This window comes from Ambystoma mexicanum, chromosome 1p (assembly GCF_040938575.1).
Source record: "Ambystoma mexicanum isolate Mex_15411 chromosome 1p, UKY_AmexF1_1, whole genome shotgun sequence".
Classification (NCBI taxonomy): domain Eukaryota; kingdom Metazoa; phylum Chordata; class Amphibia; order Caudata; family Ambystomatidae; genus Ambystoma; species Ambystoma mexicanum.
In genome coordinates this window covers 33,165,013-33,192,045 of record NC_090921.1, presented here as the reverse complement: position 1 = coordinate 33,192,045, position 27,033 = coordinate 33,165,013, and the positions used below count along the sequence as shown (strand labels likewise).

At 55.0% G+C, this 27,033-nt stretch overlaps 1 protein-coding gene across 1 annotated transcript in view; it reads right to left on the bottom strand.

Moving 5' to 3' along the window:
* LOC138565198 (uncharacterized) overlaps window positions 1-27,033 on the bottom strand; it is a 201,452-nt gene that overhangs the window by 31,023 nt on the left and 143,396 nt on the right. The gene's annotated exons all lie outside the window — the stretch shown is intronic.

Genomic DNA, 27,033 nt, shown 5'->3' with positions numbered 1-27,033 from the left:
CCTCTAGAGAGGCCGCGTTGACCCAACTGTTGAATTTCTCAGGCCATCCGTGCCATTTTACCAGGTGCTGTTTCTTAGACCCCTTACCTTTACTCTGAATAATTTTCTCAACCCTATAAAGACGCTGGGAATCGTCGATCACCTTTTGTAACTCCTCTGTGTAGAAATTACCGCTTACAACTTCACCAGCATAATCATTCAGCTGATATATGTACACCCCCTCTTTCACAGATGCTTTTGCCACTATGAAAATTTCGTCAGTAAAGGACTGTTGGTAGCCTTTTGTAAAGACACCTTTTAACTTGGATACTCGGACGTGGTCCCCTACGCGAAAGGATGCTTTCTTGATCTTCGCCGATAGCCGTCCAGCATACAGGTTTCGCTACGCTGATAATGAGTTTTCAGAGGTTACAGCCCGGGGAGGCATTTTAATAGACCGGTGGTAGCTGTCATTATACACATCGATAAAAGTCTGTAATATATCCACATAGCGTTGTGTATTATAGGCTGTGAAATATCTCCATAGTTTAGATTTTAGGGTTCTATTAAAACGTTCAACAACCGCCGCTTTAACTTCCGTGTGGGTTATAAAATGATGCACGCCGTGGTGCTTTAGAAGGTTTTGCAGGGGCCTATTCAGAAATTCCTTACCGGCATCAGTTTGTAATTTTACAGGTACGCGACCCTTGCTGAAGATATGTTTGAAGGCCGCCGCCACTCTTGAACCAGTCTTATCCTGCAAGGCCTCTGCAAATGCATATTTTGATAAAACATCTATCACCGTCAGAATGTACCGCGCACCATCGTTCTGCTTTTCAAGGTTAGAAACATCCGCCAGGTCTGCCTGCCACTGAATACCTTCCGACGCGACAATGGTCATTCTTCTTTTAAAATGTTTTCTAGCATTTTTATGAAGGGTATACGTCTCCTGGCCGGATAGCCATGCCTTAATAGCTCCACGCATGATGGGGTGTTTATCACGCTGTAATTTTCGATAAAGCGCATCAACACCCCCATAACTCCCAACACCAGATTTATCATAATAGCATTCATGCAATCTTGAACGTGTGTTGTTAGCCATTGATGCACTACAAAAAAATAAGCAGACGCAGGGTTGGTGTATGGCGTTTTATTTAATTTTTCTTTATGCTGTTTGGTATACATGTACGGGGTGTCGAACAGTTACCACCCCTGATACTTTATTGGACGCATCATATAACAGGCTATACACATCAACGTGGTTACCCCGCCTGTAACTCTGTAGACACCAGACACTTGTAGCATTTAATAGTTCGGATAGTTTAGAGGCCTGTAAAACAAGACCTTTAAGGCATAGGAATCTTGCATACATTTCAGCCACGTGGTGCTTCAAAACGGTTCTAGGGCCCATGTATAAAGAACCCCAGTTGTATCGGAATACATGGTGCTACAAATTACACTTTGACACATCCGTGCATCTTGAAATCTCGGTACATCAAAACGCCACAGCCGGGGTGGGGTGTTTACCGCTATTCTCGCCTTCCGCATAGCGTATAAAAGTTTTTCCCCACACAGCCGTACAGGCATCAGATAGAGCTCCACACGTCCGGTTTTTCCTCCAGAAACGTTACCCTAGAAACAACGGTACACATATAAGGAACAGTATTATTGTGTTTTCATCTTTTTAAAAAACAAGCTTTTGCGGAACCGGACACCTCTGCGGGTTACTCCTCAGCCTGTACATATTAGAAAAGTCTCTCTGCATTAAACGGGTTATATGGTTTCTAAAAATCACGGGCCCTGCCAGGCGTAAAGATTTCATTTTTTTCTTCTCAGACTTGCAACACGTTTGAATTTCCAAGATTGTTTTTGTTAGCAGGCCCCCCACACTCGCATGTACACGCAAACCCATGGTTTTATAAACCCTTTTAAGCATCTGATAAACGTTATATGACTTCAACATCTGACATATCGCCCGTATTGCTACAGATTGATAATTCGGGAGTAAACAATCATGAGCATCCTGTTGCGGGTATCCGTATTTATGCCCTTCACACCAACGGTAATAGTCCCGCTTCAAACACGTTTTCACAACCGCCGCCACAAACGCTTGAGCCTTTACAGTCTCCAAAAGGGATATATTATCATCTTCTTCCTCATCAGAACTTTCAAAACGTTTCAAAGTATGGCATTTCTTACACTTATCACCGACTGGGAATGCTGAACTATCGATCCTTTTTGAACAGCACACGCAATAATTATTGACGGCGTTAAACGAGTTGTTCAGGCCCACAGTTCTGTTATGGTTATCTGGCGTTTTCTGCAATTCAAAAAAGAAAGAAGTTTAGCTCTTGAGCATGTGTTTTCACAGGTTTTTTCACACACACAAACACCCACATTGTCATACTTCATTACTTACCATAGCCAACGTTTCAGTACCAACATCTTCCAGCATAGAGGAGCTAGTAACGTCCATAAGCAGCTTGTCTTCATCGGATGCTGTGTCTAACGTCGAGTTTATTGCGGCCTCTGGAAACAGTTGCTCTAAAACATTCAGATCTTCATACGGGGTCTGCTCCAGGGCCTTAACAGCCTCATCCATATCCACATAGTCTGCATCGGTGTAGGCGTCATCTACACCGGAGTCGATGACACCCGGCTGTTTCCCACTCCCAAGATTCAACATATCAAAATGCTCACATAATGTACCCATAGCCGCAGCGCCATCAGGATCCCCATCGATGGATAGCGCTGGTGCCGGCGGACTTTCAGGGCTGTAATATTTTTGAAGGGTTTTCAAATCCTCAGCAGCTGTATTGTCCTTAGAGTAGTAGCTGTAGCGCTTCATAATTCCTGGTATTGAGGTCTTTTGAGTTTTCGTTTTTTTTTTCCAGGGCTTCAGGAACGGCTTGTACATCCCCCAATACGTATCTGTATATATATATATATATACACCCTGCACGCCACGCCCCACCCTTCAAAACCCTGCTCCACACTTCCGGATCTTTTGGGGGCATCGGGAGGAAGTCCCCTTGGGGCCCCAACCCTTGGGGGGGCCTTCCCGATAGCCCCCATGTTGTCACATCCGGTGGGACACCTCCGCTAAGGACCCATGGCCTGTTAAACACACCTACATCACTTCCAGGACAGGATTTTGCCCAGACAGAACTTCCGGGGGAAACACGAGGGGGCCATGCCCCGGATATGATGTCATAGGGACCGGATATCCAGCCCTAAAGGGGCGTGGAAAGCTGTCAAGGCTCGTTTGATAAGGAAAGGTATCATTGTATACTACTGAGGCCCAATGTCTAAAGGATGAGACAGGGTGTGTAAGGGTGGGGGAAGATTTGAACGTTTGGGAAGAAATTGGGGGAAACATGACAATCCTGGAAAAAATGTGGTTACATAAAGATGAAGTTGCGAAAAATGAACGAGAGTCCCCCAAAAAAAGATTCAGTTATTCATAAATTAATAAAAGGGGGGAATAATGTAATAAAGATGCAAGTTCAACGCAGTAAAAAGGAACGCACTTATCAGCTGCGTGAATAGCACTGTAAAAGGGGAGCGGGCTCTTTCTGATATCTGTGAAATAGAATCCATAATAATAATCAAAATTAGTGGTAGAACGAAACAAGGTAAATAGGCCTTAGAAGCTTGTTTTTGCAGAAAACGTGTCTTAGCATTTTATGCACAGCAAAGGACGCAGTGGCTTGTGATCTAATGTAGACTCTGCGATCCCAGGCCAGTGCGGAAAGAAGTATACAATGGTTGTTATTTTTCAAGGTCACAGATTAGAGCTCGCAATTTTCGCCAACGAATATTGAATGCAGGACCATTTTATAATTCTAAATCACTTGTAAAATACGATTTTCTAATGGAGCTAAAAAGAACTGTGTCGGTTTCAAAATGCCCTGTAGTACATTTTCCCTGGAAAATTGTTTTTTAGCAGTGCGTCCGCGGTTCAAGGCTCTGGCGGTGACACAGTGGTAAGCACTTCTCATGTGAACCAGGATTAGGCGACCAGGCAGTTGATGAAAGTTCCGTTGGTCGTCTCAAATGTTTCAAATAATTAACTTTGTGCTGTGGGAATTGGGGGTGCATTGTGACGTCACATGTTGTAATTGAGGGCGGTGCGGGAAGGTTTGTGGACCCAATTATTGAACATAATGTATGCTTTTCTATAAGGGTTCAAACTGCGAACACAAATCAGCTTTGTGCGGGGAGATTTTTTCATGTTGCACGATCACGAATGCTAATTACTTTGCATTGTATAAAAGTTTTAGATTTAGGGGCATTTCCTTGACAGCGCCTTTTCATGCAGTTCTGTTCCGCAATCTGTTTGAATATTGATGTCCCAGCTGCGTCTGGGCCCTGAATAAAACTAAGTTACTTCTTGCCTCGGCGTACACTCCTTTGTTGCCTACTTTTGTAATTTTTGGTGGGTTTCGAGGTGACCCCCACACAGCAGTCCAAATATTGTTATGAAATCCTGTTTGGAAAGGGCTACATTTTCAGTTGTTTCTGCCCTCAAAATAAGATCTCTTATATGTGGCTAGGATGTTGCCAATTGTATCTATCAGCGAAATGGGTCTGTAGTTCGAGGGGGGACCTCAATCTTCTTTTTTATGAATTGTGACAATTATTGTTATTTGCTAAGATTGAAGAACTACCCCAACCTTGACCACCTTATTGAAGAATAGAAATAAAATATTTTAGACCATAAATCTGTATCTGCTTTTAGTAGTATATTGGATACCATCCAGGCCACAAGCTCTGGAGTCCTTCAGACTGTTGATGGTATTTTGTAGCTCTTCAGGTCTTTGTCATATTTCTCTTGAATCAGATTCTCTGTTGTTTTGGAAAAGGAACTACATCTGGAAAAGAGGAAACACTGGGTACGAGCTCCTCACTCAGAGTTCATCTCTTTTTCAAATGTAATTGTCACATTATTCTCCTCACTAAACTTCACGTTTTTATTTTTATATGATTTTCTCTCAAGGAATAAAGAGGAGTCATCATTGGCCTTTGCCAAGTTCTTTTCTAAGCAAACTGAGGGGGATTATTTCGGAGGAGACAAAAGGAGCTTCCTCTAAGGCTTGACACATCTTTTTTGTCGCCTCCCCTCTTTCCTCTTCTCCTTGTGTATTTTTATTGGAATGTTTTCTCTTGTCATTGCCCACCCTGATATGTCGATGTGCTCTGGTAAACGCTTCTGTGAGCATTAGATTCAGGATTTCCGTGTCGGGATCTCATGATTTGACCAACGCTCTCTTTCAAATGTTAAATCTTTCTCCACTCTCCAGACTGCATGGTGGTCTTTGGTCATCTCTATGTTCTTCCCTAGGAGGGACTCTATCTCTGCTATGAGAGTAGTTTTGGTTACTCTGATAACTCCTGTTTTATATATTGCTTATTCTCGACTCAGCCAGGTACTGGGATCCATTATCCTGGAACCTAACAGGGGGGGGGTCACTTTCTTGGTAATTGGTTCTAGGAGGTTGTGATTGACTTCTTTCCCTGGGAATATTCAGATTTGGATTTCCATGGGAACTCATTCTTGGATTCTGACTCTCTCTCTGAAGGATGAACATAATTGTAGCCCAAGATAGCCCTAGAACCGTAATACCCAGGTATAATGGAAGTCTCTAGTTTTGTGGGATCAGTGTCTTGCCAGCCAGGTGGAGGACTAGTCTGCTGGCTTTGAACAGAGGGTCTTCTCTGCCTGTTATGATCCTTAGCAGCAGAGGAATACATTTTTGGCCCCATGTCTCCAAGCCATTTCAGCTACTTTGATGGTGGCTGTAGCAGGCATTTGTTTGTGTTCTTTACTTTGTTTTTAGGGGTTGTTGGGTCCTGAACTTCTTAGATCCTTGTAGTGTGCGTAATGACCCTCTCAAGAGTTTGTGAGTCATTAAAATCAGAAACTAGCTGAGTGACTACATATTTTGAAAGGGCATGGAAGAAGTTAGTGTTGAAATCTCTTCTTTCGGTATCAACACTTTGAGAGATTTGGGCAAATGTGCGCTTATGTTCTTGAATACTCTGCTTAGGAGATTGGCCCTCAGCACAGCTGCCTTGCAGGCTTCTGTGTTACGATTATGGTTTGTAACTAATGATGGATTTGGAATGTTACAGACTAACAGGGTAATTCATAGAATTTCGCAGAAAAGTGTCGCAAGCGGCTGGCGCAGAGTGTCCGCGTGCGATTGTCTGCGCCAGGCACGTGCGCTAAAACCGATTTCCTCGCACAGCGTATTCATGGATTGTAGGCTCCCAAACCAGCCGTGGCGCGGAGTATCGCAGCGACCCTGCAGCAGCGCCAGTAACGCCCCCAAGAACGCCCTCGCGCAAGGAAAAGCCATCAAAATCGCTAAATCATCGCAAAGGGCTGCGCTAACCCTGGACCAGTCTACAGAGCTGCTAAACAAGGAACGCAAAGCGGGTAACGTGCATATCAGGGGTACGCGTGAAGTTATACACGCGATTAGCCAGGGTACGTGTATTACAGGGGTACGCGTGAAGTTCTACACGCGATTAGCCAGGGCACGTGTATCACAGGGGTACGCAGGAATTATCACACGCGATTTGGCTGGGTACGTGTATTACAGGGGTACACGGGAAGTTCTACACGCGATTCGGCTGGGTACATGTATTACAGGGGTGCGCGGGAATTCTCACATGCGATTTGGCCAGGTACGTGTATTACAGGGGTGCGCGGGAAGTTCTACACGCGATTGGCCAGGGTACGTGTATTACAGGGGTACGTGGGAATTATCACACGCGATTTGGCTGGGTACGTGTATTACAGGGGTGCGCGGGAATTCTCACATGCGATTTGGCTTGGTACGTGTATTACAGGGGTGCGTGGGAAGTTCTACACGCGATTGGCCAGGGTACGTGTATTACAGGGGTACGTGGGAATTATCACACGCGATTTGGCTGGGTACGTGTATTACAGGGGTACACGGGAAGTTCTACACGCGATTCGGCTGGGTACGTGTATTACAGGGGTGCGCGGGAATTCTCACATGCGATTTGGCCAGGTACGTGTATTACAGGGGTGTGCGGGAATTATCACACGCAATTAGGCTGGGTGGGTCCTCACAGGTGTTCCCTGTACACCCTCCACGGCCCCTGCAGGCAGCCCACAAAACAGGGGACTACCCTGCACACCTGCTCATGTCCCCCAGCAGTGCAGGGGCAGCCTCCACCAGGCCCCCACCCATGTCTCCCAACACCCCCACCCCCCAGCAGTGCAGGGGCACCCTCCACCAGGCCCCCACCCATGTCTCCCACCACCCCCACCCTCCAGCCACCAGGGGCACCCTCCACCAGGCCCCCACTCATGTCTCCCACCACCCCCACCCCCCAGCAGTGCAGGGGCACCCTCCACCAGGCCCCCACCCATGTCTCCCACCACCCCCACCCCCCAGCCACCAGGGGCACCCTCCACCAGGCCCCCACTCATGTCTCCCACCACCCCCACCCCCCAGCAGTGCAGGGGCAGCCTCCACCAGGCCCCCACTCATGTCCCCTATCACCCCCACCCCCCCGCCACCAGGGGCACCCTTCACAAGGCCCCCATCCATGTCTCCCACCACCCCCACCCCCCAGCAGTGCAGGGGCAGCTCCACCAGGCCCCCACTCATGTCCCCTATCACCCCCAGCCCCCCGCCACCAGGGGCACCCTTCACAAGGCCCCCATCCATGTCTCCCACCACCCCCACCCGCCAGCCACCAGGGGCACCCTCCACCAGGCCCCCACTCATGTCCCCTATCACCCCCACCCCCCCGCCACCAGGGGCACCCTCCACCAGGCCCCATCCATGTCTCCCACTACCCCCACCCCCCAGCCACCAGGGGCAGCCTCCACCAGGCCCCCACTCATGTCTCCCACCACCCCCACCCCCCAGCAGTGCAGGGGCAGCCTCCACCAGGCCCCCACCCATGTCTCCCACCACCCCCACTCCCCAGCCACCAGGGGCACCCTCCACCAGGCCCCCACCCATGTCTCCCACCACCCCCACCCCCCAGCAGTGCAGTGGCACCCTTCACCAGGCCCCCACCCATGTCTCCCACCACCCCCAAGCCACCAGGGGCACCCTCCACCAGGCCCCCACTCATGTCTCCCACCACCCCCACCCCCCAGCCACCAGGGGCACCCTCCACCAGGCCCCCACTCATGTCCCCTATCACACCCACCCCCCTGCCACCAGGGGCACCCTTCACAAGGCCCCCATCCATGTCTCCCACCACCCCCACCCCCCAGCCACCAGGGGCACCCTCCACCAGGCCCCCACTCATGTCCCCTATCACCCCCACCCCCCCGCCACCAGGGGCACCCTCCACCAGGCCCCCATCCATGTCTCCCACCACCCCCACCCCCCAGCCACCAGGGGCACCCTCCACCAGGCCCCCACTCATGTCCCCTATCACCCCCACCCCCCCGCCACCAGGGGCACCCTCCACCAGGCCCCCACTCATGTCTCCCACCACCCCCACCCCCCAGCAGTGCAGGGGCACCCTCCACCAGGCCCCCACCCATGTCTCCCACCACCCCCACCCCCCAGCCACCAGGGGCACCCTCCACCAGGCCCCCACTCATGTCTCCCACCACCCCCACCCCCCAGCAGTGCAGGGGCAGCCTCCACCAGGCCCCCACTCATGTCCCCTATCACCCCCACCCCCCCGCCACCAGGGGCACCCTTCACAAGGCCCCCATCCATGTCTCCCACCACCCCCACCCCCCAGCAGTGCAGGGGCAGCCTCCACCAGGCCCCCACCCATGTCTCCCACCCCCCCACCCCCCAGCCACCAGGGGCACCCTCCACCAGGCCCCCACTCATGTCTCCCACCACCCCCACCCCCCAGCAGTGCAGGGGCACCCTCCACCAGGCCCCCACCCATGTCTCCCACCACCCCCACCCCCCAGCCACCAGGGGCACCTTCCACCAGGCCCCCACTCATGTCTCCCACCACCCCCACCCCCCAGCAGTGCAGGGGCAGCCTCCACCAGGCCCCCACTCATGTCCCCTATCACCCCCACCCCCCCGCCACCAGGGGCACCCTTCACAAGGCCCCCATCCATGTCTCCCACCACCCCCACCCCCCAGCAGTGCAGGGGCAGCCTCCACCAGGCCCTCACTCATGTCCCCTATCACCCCCACCCCCCCGCCACCAGGGGCACCCTTCACAAGGCCCCCATCCATGTCTCCCACCACAACCCACCCCCCAGCCACCAGGGGCACCCTCCACCAGGCCCCCACTCATGTCCCCTATCACCCCCACCCCTCCGTCACCAGGGGCACCCTCCACCAGGCCCCCATCCATGTCTCCCACCACCCCCACCCCCCAGCAGTGCAGGGGCACCTTCCACCAGGCCCCCACCCATGTCCAACTCATGTTCCCCACCACCCCCACCCCCCAGCACTGTGGGGCACCTGCCAACAGGCCCCCACCCATGTCCAACTTATGTCCCCACCAGTGCAGGGGCACCCTCCACCAGGCCCCCACCCATGTCTCCCACCACCCCCACCCCCCAGCCACCAGGGGCACCCTCCACCAGGCCCCCACTCATGTCTCCCACCACCCCCACCTCCCAGCAGTGCAGGGGCACCCTCCACCAGGCCCCCACCCATGTCTCCCACCACCACCACCCCCCAGCCACCAGGGGCACCCTCCACCAGGCCCCCACTCATGTCTCCCACCACCCCCACCCCCCAGCAGTGCAGGGGCAGCCTCCACCAGGCCCCCACTCATGTCCCCTATCACCCTCACCCCCCCGCCACCAGGGGCACCCTTCACAAGGCCCCCATCCATGTCTCCCACCACCCCCACCCCCCAGCCACCAGGGGCACCCTCCACCAGGCCCCCACTCATGTCCCCTATCACCCCCACCCCCCCGCCACCAGGGGCACCCATCACAAGGCCCCCATCCATGTCTCCCACCACCCCCACCCCCCAGCGCTGTGGGGCACCTGCCAGCAGGCCCCCACCCATGTCCAACCCATGTCTCCCACCACCCCCACCCCCCAGCCACCAGGGGCATCCTTCACCAGGACACCAACTTCCCTGGCACTGAAGCTGGTGCCCCTCTGCCTCCTTGGCCGGGGGTTGCCACTGGTGCCAGATGTTGTAGTGCCCGACATGGCAACCCCAGAGGCAGGAGTGGGTGGGCATCTGGGTCCTGGGGCTGGGCTGTGGGGCGACGGAAAAGCAGTCGGGAGCCTTTGGTTCCAGCAGGGGTGGTCACAGCAACAGCACCCCTGGCTGATGTGCAGGCAGCAAATGGCAGGGCACGTGGGCAGCAGGCAGCAGCAGATGGCAGGTGGGAGCGTGCTCAGGGCTCTGGGGGGCAGTAATTTGGCCTCCTGGGCAGGAGCGTGGTCTTTCGTGTGTGAACGCGTGGACAGCTTGATACATAGTGAGTGATTTTGCACGTGAAAATCCCACACGTCGATGAAAGGCCCTTAGCGCGTAAACGCGTATGCGCGTCTATGAAGTCACGTGCACAAGTAGGAAAAAGTTGCGTGACACGTCCGAGTGTCAAAGCGTGTTATTGGTGGAAATAGCCCTACACGCAGAAGTGTCAAAGCGTGTAATAGGTGCAAATGGACCTACACGCAGAGGTGACAAAGCGTGTAATTGGTGGGAATGGGCCTAGCGCGTACACGCCGCGTAAGTGACGCTGGACGTGTGGGCCTGTATAAAAGGTACGTGTAGAACACGTTTTCCTTGTACGTGCTTTTCGTGGAGAGCGAGTGGGTGAATTCTGTACTTCTTGTCGTTTCACACGCGATTTACTTCACGGCGTTTCAAGTTCGTATTCCCTGTTACCTCTGACAGCTTTTTCTCTTTTTTCTCTTTTACTGGTTTACCTGGGCCTGTTCCCTCAAACAGTGTTCCCTTCTACTGTTGTCCTGTCTCCTCAGACAGCGTACAAATCTTCTTTTGGCGGGGGTGTTGCCAACCAAACGTGCTCCTTTTACACGCTCGTTTACCAGGCAGACGGTGAGTCACGCACGTATCTAACATCTGTGCTTGCCCCGTGTGTAGCCTACCCCTTCAGAGGTCATTCTAGGCTGCATGTGACACGCATACGTTCATTCTTGTGTTACTGGGTGCCACAGCGTAGTGCAGGTTTTTCTTTCTGCACACGTGGTCTAGGAGGGGTTGCATGCACGTCATCTCCCTTTTTTGGGCCTCCTGTGCGTTGCGTGACCCGTCATCTTTCCCCAGGGGTTACAATCAGCCTTGCTAGAGCACTAGGGTACAATTACCATCTGGTACCCAACCCCTTTGAACCCCAATTGCCCAGGACAATAGTCTACATCCACTCCCATACGCACATTAACATCAGTGCCATGGCTGGGAGGCGAGGATTCCGTAAGGGTGGCAAAGGTGGAAGAGCCACAAGTGGTGGCCGTGGTGGATCCGGTAGGGAACGTGGTCGTAACTTGCAGGGTGAGCCTGTCCCCCCATGTGTGGAGGACCAGTCACGGGCACCCATAACTCCCCCACCTCCCCTCCTCCCGTTGAGGCTGATGTGGCTGACACCATCCATGCTCAGCCCTTGTTGGACCAGCCCATTGTGGCACCAGACCTGGCTGACTCCATGGCTGACTTCCAGGTCAGCAGGGCTACGACACGTGCGCTGGTGCACGTTGATGCCATCATGCCACGTGGATCTGGGGCAGCAAGGTCATCTGCTGCACCAAGGAGGCAGGGCGGAGAGGCTGCAGGGGCAGCTGCGGCTCCATCCACCCCAGCCCTCACACACCCAGCCAGGACAGTGTCGGTCCTAGTCCATGCTGCTGACATTCCCCCTGACACCATCACACTAGAGCCAATGCCTGCACCAACTCCCATGCTGAGTGTGCAATCCCACACTCCTGATACAGAGTCCACCAGGGCTCCTGCCCCTAGTGTCCAGAGCGGCGCAGGACACTCAGGATCACCACCACCTTCCAAGCGGAAGAGGAAGAGTGCTCGTCCGGCACAGGCTGATGCCCCAGACACGGCTACACAGTCCGGCCCGTCCAGGAAGCCCAGCTTCACGGATGACGAATTGAATGCACTTGTCGAGTATGTGTCCGGACATGACAACGAGACGGTCATTGTTGCAGGATCCAAGACCACACCTGCACAACGCCAGGCACACTGGCAGACCGTTGCGGACATCGTAAGTGCCCTTGGAATCGTGAGGCGCACAGCCAATGATTGCTATAAGCGCTGGAATGACCTAAAGCGCAGGGCAAAGAGTAAGCTGGCCTCAAGTCATGCCGCAACTCTAGTGACTGGAGGTGGGTCTCCAGTAGTAGACATGGAACTCACTCCACATGGGTCAGTCGCTGGGACCTACGTCACGGAGGAACAGATCCAAGGCGTGGGAGATCTGCCTGATTACGAGGCATTGTCCGGTGAGTGCACATGCATGTGTGTGTCATCCATGTGCATGGTGTGTGTGTGAGGGCTTCTGTTTGTGTGCCAGGTGAGAGTGTGTGCGCCTGAATCGTATGGGTCAGCCATGTGCTGCATGCAATACTTCCCGCGCAGCTGCATTTGGCCATAGCAGTATCCCTTCTGCCAACAGTAGACATCTAGCCCAACTGCACGCTAGTTGCCCTTGAAATGTCACCTTGCCACAACATAGTTGCTTATTTTTCACTGTTCATTCAGTCAGATTGTTTGCATTCCCCCACTTTTACTAGCCATGTCACTGTCCACTAGTCACATGTCTGACATGGCTATGGTAAAGTGGAGTGACTTTGTTACCTGGATATCATTTGTACACACATGTCCCTGTGCAATTGGACCATTTCAGACTGGCAGCTCCAGGTGAAAAATCTGACCTGTTAGAATTAGAAAAGCAATTACATGCGGGAACTGGACTGAATGAATAGGTGCTGCCCTCCTCTCCATCTTCACTCAATAGCAATGGTACATGCCATCTGTGTGATGGCATGTGTGTTTCACCTGGCAATCACAGGCCAATGTGTGATGCCACTGCCAGGCAGCATGCAGAAAATGTGTTCATCTTCCATCTTGGTGTCATCAGTGTGTGCCATTTGCCTGCACTTCATACGCAGTGAGGGTGCATGCATGGGAGGGTTTTAGTCATGTGGGACATGTGTCAATCAAGTACTGGTTCTCTTGCTTCTCAGCCCTCATTGTGTGCCATGGTGCTAATGCCTGTTTCCATTTCTTTGTTTTCATGTCTTTGCAGGGGAAGACGCACCTGATACTGCTGGGGTTGTGGAGATGGTGCAGACCCAGGAGGTGTCCGAGGGCCGACCAACCACCAGTGAGGGACGTGGTGTGGTGGTGGGGGAGAACCCACAAGTGCTGCAGGTCGTGCTCTCAAGGGGTGTCTCTGGCTGCACCTCCCCCGAGCTGTACTCAGGTGTTGATTCGGATGAGACCTACGTGCCGTCGCAGGTGAGTGTTCCAGGGAGGGATTCTGTTCTGTCTCACCCACTTGCACCAGGGTCAGAACCCTCCATGGGGATGTCAGTGTTGGCAGCTACGCCTTTGGTGGTTACGGATGCAGGGTCACACTCTGCGACATCTGATCCTGTTCCTGGGCCAGCAGATCAGAGGGGGAATGCAGTCCTGCAGCCTCAGGCAGTGCCGGCACAGCAAGGCGCAGTTCGCCTTGCCCCAGACAGGTGTGGTGCCCGCCGACGTGGTGGCGGTACGCCACCTGGCAATACTGCATGGGAGCAATCCATTTACGGTATGGCAACCAAACAGGCTGCATCTTCCGAGATTATGGCTCAGGCCATGGATAGGGTGGCCACTTCCATTGTCCCCCCAGAAAGGCTGATGCGACTAGAGCAGGCAACCGACTCCATCTGCCAGTCACACAGGGAGGACATGTTGGGGTCCAACAGGGACAGGCGGGCGGCACTGGCGACTCTGCAGGAGGCCATCTCCATTGAGTCCCAGGGCCACAGGGAAGCCCTGAGGCAGGAGCTCCTTCACCTCAGGACGACTCTTGTTGAGCTTGAGGCTTCAACACACCAAAGGATAGAACAGCAGCTGGAGCGTCTCGCCCATACGCTCTCAGCTGAGATGCAGGCAACGAGGGCGGAGGTCCGGGCATCCCGTGAGTTGTTGCATGGGGACCTCCGCACACTCATCCTCCAGAACCAGACCTACCACACCCGCATGCTTGCAGCCATGGAGGAGCAGACTAGGGCCTTGCATGGGCTGCCTCCCATAGTGCAACCACCTCCGGATGCAGCTGCACAGGGTGATAATAGCGACAGCAGTGATACTCCCACAACAGGGTAGCCGTGTGGGCCATGAGCCCATGGAGGTGTTTTATTTTCCCAGGATCCACGCAGGTGGGTTCTGGTGTGCATCCTGTCCTCGGACCTCCTGGGTGGCCTCCCCAACCCCCCCCCGGGCCCATCAATGGCCATTTTTGATTGTTTCTTATTTTTATTTTTATTTATTTTATTCCCTATTTTTTTGGGACGATTTGTTGGCTTCCGTGGTTCCTGTGGGCATACGCTGCATTGTGGCTGGGCACATGCAGGCTTGTAATGTATTTGGTTCAGATGCTTGGGTTTGAGTCACACACACCCCTCCTGCTTCCCGTTTCCATGGGCTTGCAAAGGGTGTGCCCAAGTGACAGTGAATTACACAGTGACGTTGGACTCCCATGAGCTGTGTGGGCAGTCTGTAGTCAATACTGTGTATACATTCCTAGTGCATATTGCTGTTGTGTTGTACACTGCATGTTGCATTGATGTGTAACTCATCTTCTGTGTCTACCTCCCAATTTGCAGGTCCCTTCCTCATGTCTACACAAGGACCTCTAGTCTGGAGATGGGGTCCATGTTGGCAGCAGTGCACCTACAACTCTACATGGCGCCAACACTGCACAGTTGGTAGTGGTGGGAGTGCAGGCATTTCCAGGTGGTGAGACTACTAATATGTAACATTTGTGATGTCATGTTAATGGTAGTACGTGCTCAAGTATGTTGTTGGTCCGGCATTGCTGTGAGCATTTCAGGTGTTGCAGGTTTCAAATAGGGACACTGTACATAGTGACACTAGTGTCATGTTGTGGGGATTACTTTGTTTACCTGCAAATGGCATGACATGGCACGGTGTGGCGTGTGGCGGTGCTGGGGTTGGGTTGGCTGACATGGCACTGTCCTCTTGTTGCATTTTGCAAGTGGGTATTCTTTTTAGCTGCTTGAATGTGTAACGCCACAAAACTGCATTGGTGGTGTCTGTGTGGGTAGGGATGCACACATTGTGACACTTCCAGGTGAACAATCTCAGCCTGATATGGTATTCACGGTTCATTCTCCAGACATTCAGGATCAGTGTCAGGTTGAGTCATCATTGATTGTCAGATGGAATGTGCCAGGGCAGTGTGTACTCCACAGGGGTGTGATTTCTATGTGAAGTAATTAGCCACTAGCTGTGTACGGGCTGCCTCCCCCCGTGCCCTTTCCCCTCCCATGCGCAGTGGCTGTGCATGTGGTTGGGGATGTGGGGCCACCACCATGTCCACGGCCAGGCCCCGGCGTGTTGCAACGTTGTGCAGGACACATGCTGCCACTATGATCCTGCACACTACTGGGGGAGCGTATAACAGCTGGCCGCCAGAACGGTCAAGGGAGCGAAAGCGTGACTTTAGCACTCCGAATGTGCGCTCCACTATGCCACGGGTCGTAATGTGGGCTGTGTTATATCTTACCTCGGGTGGCGTGGTGGGGTTCCGAATTGGCGTCATCATGTGGGGGCTGAGAGGGTAGGCACTGTCCCCTGTGGAGGTGGTGATTGGTATCATTGGTGGGGTTGTGACCTTGCTCAGTATCCAACATGCATGCATGTGCAGTGGCATACATACTCACCAAGCAGCCATGTATCGCCATGCCGCCCAGCTTCTAGGTCCAGGCTTAGGGTGGACATTCGGTAAATGAAGCTGTCGTGGGTGGACCCGGGATAGTTTGCATATACTGAGGTGATGATTCCCTTGGCATTACATGCTACCTGCACGTTGATGGAATGCCAGTGCTTGCGGTTCCTATAGATGTGCTCAGATGCCCTGGGGGGACGTAGAGCCACATGGGTGCAGTCGATGGCACCTAGCACTTTGGGGAATCGTGCCACACCGTAAAAATCCAGGGCGGCAGCATGCCTTTCTGCAGGTGTTCTGGGCAGGTATATGTGCCTGCGGACTGATGGGCGTGCAGTGATGATGTTCAAGACCTGGTGTAGGCAGCGTGACTGGGTGGCCTGTGACACCCCACCCACTATGGCACTTGTCCGCTGAAATGATCCAGTGGCTAAGAAGTGCAGTACATTGAGGACCTTCTCCAGGGGGCTGAGTGCTTGGGAGCACAGGGTGGGTGATGTGAGGTCATCCTCCCACTCACTCACCAGGTCCAGTATTATGTGTGGTGGAAACCTGTACCTCCCATACACCTGGTCATCAGGCATCCCGAAAAAGGCTGGTTCTGGGTGTGAATATTCTGGCCCTGACTATCCTCCTCCTCCTCCTTTGGTAGCCCACTGCCACTGCTGCTAGGAACGGTATGTTCATCCTGGCGTCTGAGCTTGTTATTGTTAAAGTGCGCAAATGTATGCTTTGCGCGTGTTCTAGGCGAGCGTGTGACCCGCGCACCCCTGGAATCCAGTTCCCAGTCCAATAGCGTGTGGAAATTCCCACGCACCACGGGATACAGGTGCGCTGACGTACTTGCGTGTGTAAGTGCCCGCGCACCCATGAAATACACGTACATAGGCCAATCGCGTGTACGCGCACTTTTGTCCAATTACACGCTGACGTGCAGTATTTCCACGTGTGCTCCGTCATCACGTGCTGAGTGGGGAACACCCGTGTGGGTCACGTCACAGACGCGCTTACGCGCTGAGGGACTCTGGTCCAATAGAAACGCGTATGCGTGCTGACGCGCTTACGCGCTAAGGGCCTTTCCTCGGATTTCACGCTGACGTGCAGGATTTTCACGTGCCAAATCACTCCGTATCAAGCTGGCCACGCGAAAACACACGGAAGACCACGCTCCTGCCCAGAAGGCCGAGTTACTGCTCCCCAGTGCCCCGAGCAGCCTCCCACGTGCCATCTGCTGCTGCCTGCCTGCCTGCCTGCTGCCACCGTGCCCTGCCATTTGGTGCCTGCACATCAGCCATCTGCAGGGGTCCAGTTGCTGTGTCCACCCCTGCTGGAACTGAAGACTCCCGACTGGGATTACATCGCTCCACAGCCCAGCCCCAGGACCCAGTTGCCCACCCACACCTGCCTCTGGGGTTGCCATGTCGGGCACTTCCACATCTGGCACCAGTGGCAACCCCAGGCCAGAGGGGCAGAGGGGCACCAGCTTCACTGCCACCGAAGTTGGTGTCCTGGTGGAGCATGTCCTGGGGCAGTATGATGCCCTCTTTGGATCGTCTCGCGCCAGCAAGGAAGGACGGGAGAGGATCTGGGCCGACTGTGTGGTTGCCATCAACGCGGAGGGGGTGGCAACCCGCAACGTCCTGAAGATCAAGAAGCGCTGGGAGGACTTGAGGTCCAGGACCCTTGTGAAGGCCCGGCGCCTCGTGGAGGGGGGCCGGGGCCGCATGAGTTCCATCCAGATGAGGGTCCTGGAACGCGTACGCCCAGCGCTCCACGCCCAGATCCTTGAGAGGGAGGCCCGTCTGGAGTTGAGCGGTAAGTGTCCAAGCATTACTGTGTGAGACAGGGCATGTTGCGGTGTGCTGGTTCTATGATACTTGCCTGTATGTGTGCCATAGGCCATGTATGCATGTATGTGTGCAGGGACATCATAGTAATGCATGTGCGACCAGTGATGTGTGACCCACATGGTTGTTGCATGTGTTCAAATGCCGCATGGGGAGCCCTATGCAGATTTTGAACATGAGAGCATGCCAGTCTCTGTACCTGGACATGGGTGGGGGTGAGGGATGGGTGCTGATGCCAGGTACATATATGGTAGCCATGTCTGTGTGCCTGACCTGCGTGTCTGTGACTTGTGCATGCCATGGATGCATGACACATGTGTGTGACAATGCACAGATTCAGTGAAGCAGCCAAATTACCCTTGTATCCGCTGTGTTTGGTGTGTTTGGGGCCAGATGGATGTGACTGAGGTGAAGTGTGTGCATGTGATAGGCATGAGCCATGATGCATGTGAGTTACATATCATTGAATGTTTCAAGAGTCCATTGGACATGCATGGAAATGTCCATGGCATGCACCATGCCTGTTACTGTGTGTGTTTTGCCTGGACTGACCCATGTGTTGTGGAGGGACATGATGGAAGTGTACTTTGACACTGGTGCTCATCTGCTATTGCTTCCTGTCTAGGGGACCATTGTACAGTACCCTGATGCTTGCGTTCTTTGTCTCCCTCTACGCAGCGGCTAGTGAAGAAGAGGGCGGAGACGGCGCTGTGGAGCAAGGTGGCGGGGATGCCCCCACGGCTGCAGCGGAAGGGGTGGGTGAGCCCCCACAGGGACCTGCTACGGTGGGAGACGGTGAGGAGCCATCCAGGTTGGTGGTTTGCACAGAGGAGGAGGAGGCCGCCACTGGGGCACACATGGGGCCTGGTGGGGGCATCCCTGCTGGTGCAAGTGGTGCAGTCCAGGGGCAGGAGGCAGCACAGGTCACCGTGGAGGGGCCTGTGCCTGTCGCTGTCCCTGACCCTGTGAGTGCACCACCATGCACCAGCAGGGATGCCCCGTCCCAGGCCCGTCCTCAGGTAGAGGGGATGTCCATGTCACCTGACTCCCCTCCACCTGCGGACGTGGGAACCCCTGGCCGTGTGGAGAAGGTCCTGATTGGGGTCGCGATGCGCACGGCTGTGATTCGTGATGCCGTGCATGCTTCCTGGGAGGAGCACGCACGTCATCACGAAGTGCACCGTGCCGACGTGGCCCAATTGGGATCGGCCATGTTCGGGGGTTTGCTGCATGTGTTGGCCAATCTGGCGGCCCTCTCCTCCTCTGTGCAGGCTATACACCAGTCGTTCTCCTTGCCGTCTTCTGGCCCAGATGACACCAGGGCCCCCTGTGGACCTGCCCCGACCAATGCAGCCAGCTCGGTGGGGATCCCATCCCTGCCACAGTTGGGAGTCGGAGGTCCAGCAGGGGTGGACAACACAGCAACTGGACCCCAGCAGATGGAAGATGTGACAGCATCATCGGGCAGGGCACGTGCACGACGGCGTCGGTGGTTTCCATCAGCCTGGATGCCGTCGTGCTGGCAGAGGCAGTGGCGTCGGAGGCAGCAGCAGGCTCGACGTGGGAGGCATCATGGCTCGGGGCCATCAAGATCGGAGGGGCAGGCATCGGCCGGAGGGCAGGGCAACCCTGGGATGGTGGTGTCTTCCGTGTGGGAGCAGTTGGTCCAGCGGATAGGTGCGGAGCGGCAGCGGGCGGAAGAGGAGCGGCTCACCATGGTCAGGGCGGAGTTCTCCATGCGTCGGGCGTTGAGGCGGGCTGAGTGCCTCGAGGAAGCTCGCAGGGAGTTTGAGCTGGACAGGGGGTTATCCCTGCGAGACCTCGGGGCCAGGACAGAGTCCCGCCTCCAGGACATCGACATGGAGTTCGATGATGCCCTGGCCAGCAACATCACCGAGTGAGCCGCATGACTTGCCCGCTGCCTTTGTATATAGTTATTTAGTTAGTTAGTGTTATGTTTCCTTTATTCATTTTTATTTTTTTGGACCGCTCGGACAATGGCCACTTTTTTGTAGATATTTTTTTCATTAGGTAGTAGTAGGTTTCATTTATGGTGTTGGGCTCATGGACCCTGGAATATTTGTGTATATAGTTTGCTTTTTGAAGAAACTTTTTTTTATTGATTATTGTGTTCACCATGAGGAAATGGTTTTTCATTATTTTCCTTCCACATGACATTGCTTTGGACAACATTTGTTTTTGGATTACTTTGTTTTTATTATTTTTACATTTGTTCTCGGACATGGACCATTTATTTTGTTATCCCCATTGTTGTATGTTTGATTTGTTTACTTATTTTTCATCTTTAATACATGTTTTTTTAACTTTCACTTGTGGTATTTTCTCATTGGTTTCATACATGTCATGATATGGGTTTTGACATTCAATTGCACCCGTTGTGTATGTGTGTGTGACGGACATGTGTTCATTTACATACTTGCCATTGGGGTTGTATCATGTAATTGCATTCACTATGTGGGTGGATGCAATCCTTGCCTGGGTGTTTGTGGTGGGTATGCTGCCCATTACTGCCATGATTGAGTATCGTCAGGACCTGGGGGCAGGGGGACATGTGTGGGTGCCTGGTGGAGGATGCCCCTGCACTGCTGGGGGGTGGGGGTGGTGGGAGACATGGGTGGGGGCCTGGTGGAGGCTGCCCCTGGTGACTGGGGGGGTGGGGGTGGTGGGAGACATGAGTGGGGGCCTGGTGGAGGCTGCCCCTGGTGACTGGGGGGTGGGGGTGGTGGGAGACATGAGTGGGGGCCTGGTGGAGGGTGCCCCTGGTGACTGGGGGGTGGGGGTGGTGGGAGACATGAGTGGGGGCCTAGTGGAGGCTGCCCCTGGATGGTGGGGGGTGGGGGTGGTGGGAGACATGAGTGGGGGCCTGGTGGAGGGTGCCCCTGGTGACTGGGGGGGTGGTGGGAGACATGAGTGGGGGCCTGGTGGGGGCTGCCCCTGCACTGCTGGGGGGTGGTGGTGGTGGGAGACATGAGTGGGGGCCTGGTGGAGGGTGCCCATGGTGGCAGGGGGGTGGGGGTGGTGGGAGACATGAGTGGGGGCCTAGTGGAGGCTGCCCCTGGATGGTGGGGGGTGGGGGTGGTGGGAGACATGAGTGGGGGCCTGGTGGAGGGTGCCCATGGTGGCAGGGGGGTGGGGGTGGTGGGAGACATGAGTGGGGGCCTGGTGGAGGGTGCCCCTGGTGACTGGGGGGGTGGTGGTGGTGGGAGACATGAGTGGGGGCCTGGTGGAGGGTGCCCATGGTGGCAGGGGGGTGGGGGTGGTGGGAGACGTGAGTGGGGGCCTAGTGGAGGCTGCCCCTGGATGGTGGGGGGTGGGGGTGGTGGGAGACATGAGTGGGGGCCTGGCGAAGGGTGCCCATGGTGGCAGGGGGGTGGGGGTGGTGGGAGACATGAGTGGGGGCCTGGTGGAGGGTGCCCCTGGATGGTGGGGGGTGGGGGTGGTGGGAGACATGAGTGGGGGCCTGGTGGAGGCTGCCCCTGGTGACTGGGGGGGTGGGGGTGGTGGGAGACATGAGTGGGGGCCTGGTGGAGGCTGCCCCTTCACTGCTGGGGGGTGGGGGTGGTGGGAGACATGGGTGGGGGCCTGGTGGAGGCTGCCCCTGGTGACTGGGGGGTGGGGGTGGTGGGAGACATGAGTGGGGGCCTGGTGGAGGCTGCCCCTGGTGACTGGGGGGGTGGGGGTGGTGGGAGACATGAGTGGGGGCCTGGTGGAGGGTGCCCCTGGTGACTGGGGGGTGGGGGTGGTGGGAGACATGAGTGGGGGCCTAGTGGAGGCTGCCCCTGGATGGTGGCGGGTGGGGGTGGTGGGAGACATGAGTGGGGGCCTGGTGGAGGGTGCCCCTAGTGACTGGGGGGGTGGGGGTGGTGGGAGACATGAGTGGGGGCCTGGTGGGGGCTGCCCCTGCACTGCTGGGGGGTGGTGGTGGTGGGAGACATGAGTGGGGGCCTGGTGGAGGGTACCCATGGTGGCAGGGGGGTGGGGGTGGTGGGAGACATGAGTGGGGGCCTAGTGGAGGCTGCCCCTGGATGGTGGGGAGTGGGGGTGGTGGGAGACATGAGTGGGGGCCTGGTGGAGGGTGCCCATGGTGGCAGGGGGGTGGGGGTGGTGGGAGAAATGAGTGGGGGCCTGGTGGAGGGTGCCCCTGGTGACTGGGGGGTGGGGGTGGTGGGAGACATGAGTGGGGGCCTAGTGGAGGCTGCCCCTGGATGGTGGGGGGTGGGGGTGGTGGGAGACATGAGTGGGGGCCTGGTGGAGGGTGCCCCTAGTGACTGGGGGGGTGGGGGTGGTGGGAGACATGAGTGGGGGCCTGGTGGGGGCTGCCCCTGCACTGCTGGGGGGTGGTGGTGGTGGGAGACATGAGTGGGGGCCTGGTGGAGGGTGCCCATGGTGGCAGGGGGGTGGGGGTGGTGGGAGACATGAGTGGGGGCCTAGTGGAGGCTGCCCCTGGATGGTGGGGAGTGGGGGTGGTGGGAGACATGAGTGGGGGCCTGGTGGAGGGTGCCCATGGTGGCAGGGGGGTGGGGGTGGTGGGAGAAATGAGTGGGGGCCTGGTGGAGGGTGCCCCTGGTGACTGGGGGGGGGTGGTGGTGGGAGACATGAGTGGGGGCCTGGTGGAGGGTGCCCATGGTGGCAGGGGGCTAGGGGTGGTGGGAGACATGAGTGGGGGCCTAGTGGAGGCTGCCCCTGGATGGTGGGGGGTGGGGGTGGTGGGAGACATGAGTGGGGGCCTGGCGGAGGGTGCCCATGGTGGCAGGGGGGTGGGGGTGGTGGGAGACATGAGTGGGGGCCTGGTGGAGGGTACCCCTGGATGGTGGGGGGTGGGGGTGGTGGAAGACATGAGTGGGGGCCTGGTGGAGGCTGCCCCTGGTGACTGGGGGGGTGGGGGTGGTGGGAGACATGAGTGGGGGCCTGGTGGAGGCTGCCCCTGGTGACTGGGGGGGTGGGGGTGGTGGGAGACATGAGTGGGGGCCTGGTGGAGGGTGCCCCTGGTGACTGGGGGGGTGGGGGTGGTGGGAGACATGAGTGGGGGCCTGGTGGAGGCTGCCCCTGGATGGTGGGGGGTGGGGGTGGTGGGAGACATGAGTGGGGGCCTGGTGGAGGGTGCCCCTGCACTGCTGGGGGGTGGGGGTGGTGGGAGACATGAGTGGGGGCCTGGTGGGGGCTGCCCCTGCACTGCTGGGGGGTGGGGGTGGTGGGAGACATGAGTGGGGGCCTGGTGGAGGCTGCCCCTGCACTGCTGGGGGGTGGGGGTGGTGGGAGACATGAGTGGGGGCCTGGTGGAGGGTGCCCCTGGATGGTGGGGGGTGGGGTGGTGGGAGATATGAGCAGTTGTGCACGGTAGTCCCCTGTTTTGTGGGCTGCCTGCAGGGGCCGTCGAGGGTGTACAGGGAACACCTGTGAGGACCCACCCAGCCTAATCGCGTGTGTAACTTCCCGCGCACCCCTGTAATACACGTACCAAGCCAAATCGCGTGTGATAATTCCCGCGCACCCCTGAAATACACGCGCCCAGGCTATTCGCGTGTGGAAATTCCCACGCACCCCTGAAATACACGTACCCTGCTGAAATCGCGTGTTAAACTTCCCGCGCACCCCTGAAATACACGCGCCCAGGCTATTCGCGTGTGGAAATTCCCGCGCACCCCTGAAATACACGTACCCTGCTGAAATCGCGTGTTAAACTTCCCGCGCACCCCTGAAATACACGCGCCCAGGCTATTCACGTGTGGAACTTCCAGCGCACCCCTGAAATACATGCGCCCAGGCTATTTGCGTGTGGAACTTCCCGCGCACCCCTGAAATACACGCGCCCAGGCTATTCGCGTGTGGAACTTACCGCGCACCCCTGAAATACACGCGCCGAGGCTATTCGCGTGTGGAACTTCCCGCGCACCCCTGAAATACACGTACCCTGCTGTAATCGCGTGTGGGACTTCCCGCGCACCCCTGAAATACACGCGCCCAGGCTATTCGCATGTGGAACTTCCCGCGCACCCCTGAAATACATGCGCCCAGGCTATTCGCGTGTGGAACTTCCCGCGCACCCCTGAAATACACGCGCCCAGGCTATTCGCGTGTGGAACTTACCGCGCACCCCTGAAATACACGCGCCCAGGCTATTCGCGTGTGGAACTTCCCGCGCACCCCTGAAATACACGCGCCCAGGCTATTCGCGTGTGGAACTTCCCGCGCACCCCTGAAATACACGTACCCTGCTGCAATCGCGTGTGGGACTTCCCGCGCACCCCTGAAATACACGTACCCTGATGGAATCGCGTGTGGAACTTCCCGCGCACCCCTGAAATACACCTACCCTGATGGAATCGCATGTGGAACTTCCCGCGCACCCCTGAAATACACGCGCCCAGGCTATTCGCGTGTGGAACTTCCCGCGCTCCCCTGAAATACACGCGCCCAGCCTATTCGTGTGTGGAACTTCCAGCGCACCCCTGAAATACACGTACCCTGCTGTAATCGCGTGTGGGACTTCCCGCGCACCCCTGAAATACACGTACCCTGATGGAATCGCATGTGGAACTTCCCGCGCACCCCTGAAATACACCTACCATGATGGAATCGCGTGTGGAACTTCCCGCGCACCCCTGAAATCCACATACCCGGCTAAATCGCATGTGAGACTTCCCGCGCACCCCGGTATACACGCACACGTATTTTTTGTCAGCGTGTCCGTGTTTGTGGGTACCCCTTTTGCACGTCATTTGTCCTGGAGGGCCACAGTATAGGATATTCATCATGGCAGTATATGGGTGCTATTTGTTGGCGCACCTTTTGGCGCACATTTCTTACAGCCGCAGAGACGCTACCGCCTGCTTTCTTGTGGCGGTCGTGTTTGTGCCTGTGCGCTGGTTTGAGCGTGCGCTTTTTTGCCCTATTCTATTCCATGAATACGTGTTGTAGGCGAGCGTGTGGGCGTTCCGTGCACTTGTGCCCTGTACTTCCCCCGTGACGCCCCCGTTTTTGCAAGTTGTTCCCCATTCCGAGTGTTACGCCCGTGTTCCGCCTACTTTTGTTGCGTGCGCCGCGCTATGTGCGATTTTCGCTGTGGCCTGTGCGATTTTCGCTGTGACCTGGCGCACGCTGTTAGATGGCATGTGCGCCAACGTGCGCGGCGCACTTTTTATCGCACATCGGCTGGTTTTCTCGTGCACGGACTTCCATGAATCGACGTGCGCTGCTTTTCGTGCGATTTTCGCACTTGCACTGCGATTTTCGCTATTCCACTGCGATTCGCACGTTTTTGCCCACTTGCGCCGCGCTAATTATTCCATGAATCGGCCTGTAAATGTATTCCAATGGGAATAATGTGGCATTACATTTGTAATGATCTAACATTTCTCAAGAGAGTGTGTTGAACTCATGATTTGCCAAATGATAGCCTTGCAAAGGACCTCTGAGGTCGGAACACATATTGGCTAAGGCAAGAAAATAATTGGCTTAGACTGACAACTACAGGTTTATAAAGAATAATCAATATAGCTACTTGAAGGATGCCAATGAAATGTGATGAATAATAATAGCAGGTTTTCGCTATTATCAGGGTGTTTCATTCAGCCCCACTACTCTGCAATCTGATCTCATGCAGGTTTTCGCTATTATCATGGTGTTTCATTCAGCCCCACTACTCTGCAATCTGACCTCATGCAGGTTTTCGCTATTATCAGGGCGTTTCATTCAGCCCCACTACTCTGCAATCTGATCTCATGCAGGTTTTCGCTATTATCAGGGCGTTTCATTCAGCCCCACTACTCTGCAATCTGATCTCATGCAGGTTTTCGCTATTATCAGGGTGTTTCATTCAGCCCCACTACTCTGCAATCTGATCTCATGCAGGTTTTCGCTATTATCAGGGTATTTCATTCAGCCCCACTACTCTGCAATCTGATCTCATGCAGGTGTTCGCTATTATCATGGTGTTTCATTCAGCCCCACTACTCTGCAATCTGATCTCATGCAGGTTTTCGCTATTATCAGGGTATTTCATTCAGCCCCACTACTCTGCAATCTGATCTCATGCAGGTTTTCGCTATTATCAGGGTGTTTCATTCAGCCCCACTACTCTGCAATCTGATCTCATGCAGGTTTTCGCTATTATCATGGTGTTTCATTCAGCCCCACTACTCTGCAATCTGATCTCATGCAGGTTTTCGCTATTATCATGGTGTTTCATTCAGCCCCACTACTCTGCAATCTGATCTCATGCAGGTTTTCGCTATTATCATGGTGTTTCATTCAGCCCCACTACTCTGCAATCTGATCTCATGCAGGTTTTCGCTATTATCATGGTGTTTCATTCAGCCCCACTTCTCTGCAATCTGATCTCATGCAGGTTTTCGCTATTATCAGGGTATTTCATTCAGCCCCACTACTCTGCAATCTGATCTCATGCAGGTTTTCGCTATTATCAGGGTGTTTCATTCAGCCCCACTACTCTGCAATCTGATCTCATGCAGGTTTTCGCTATTATCAGGGTGTTTCATTCAGCCCCACTACTCTGCAATCTGATCTCATGCAGGTTTTCGCTATTATCAGGGTGTTTCATTCAGCCCCACTACTCTGCAATCTGATCTCATGCAGGTTTTCGCTATTATCATGGTGTTTCATTCAGCCCCACTACTCTGCAATCTGATCTCATGCAGGTTTTCGCTATTATCATGGTGTTTCATTCAGCCCCACTACTCTGCAATCTGATCTCATGCAGGTTTTCGCTATTATCATGGTGTTTCATTCAGCCCCACTACTCTGCAATCTGATCTCATGCAGGTTTTCGCTATTATCATGGTGTTTCATTCAGCCCCACTACTCTGCAATCTGATCTCATGCAGGTTTTCGCTATTATCAGGGCGTTTCATTCAGCCCCACTACTCTGCAATCTGATCTCATGCAGGTTTTCGCTATTATCATGGTGTTTCATTCAGCCCCACTACTCTGCAATCTGATCTCATGCAGGTTTTCGCTATTATCAGGGTGTTTCATTCAGCCCCACTACTCTGCAATCTGATCTCATGCAGGTTTTCGCTATTATCAGGGTGTTTCATTCAGCCCCACTACTCTGCAATCTGATCTCATGCAGGTTTTCGCTATTATCATGGTGTTTCATTCAGCCCCACTACTCTGCAATCTGATCTCATGCAGGTTTTCGCTATTATCATGGTGTTTCATTCAGCCCCACTACTCTGCAATCTGATCTCATGCAGGTTTTCGCTATTATCAGGGTGTTTCATTCAGCCCCACTACTCTGCAATCTGATCTCATGCAGGTTTTCGCTATTATCATGGTGTTTCATTC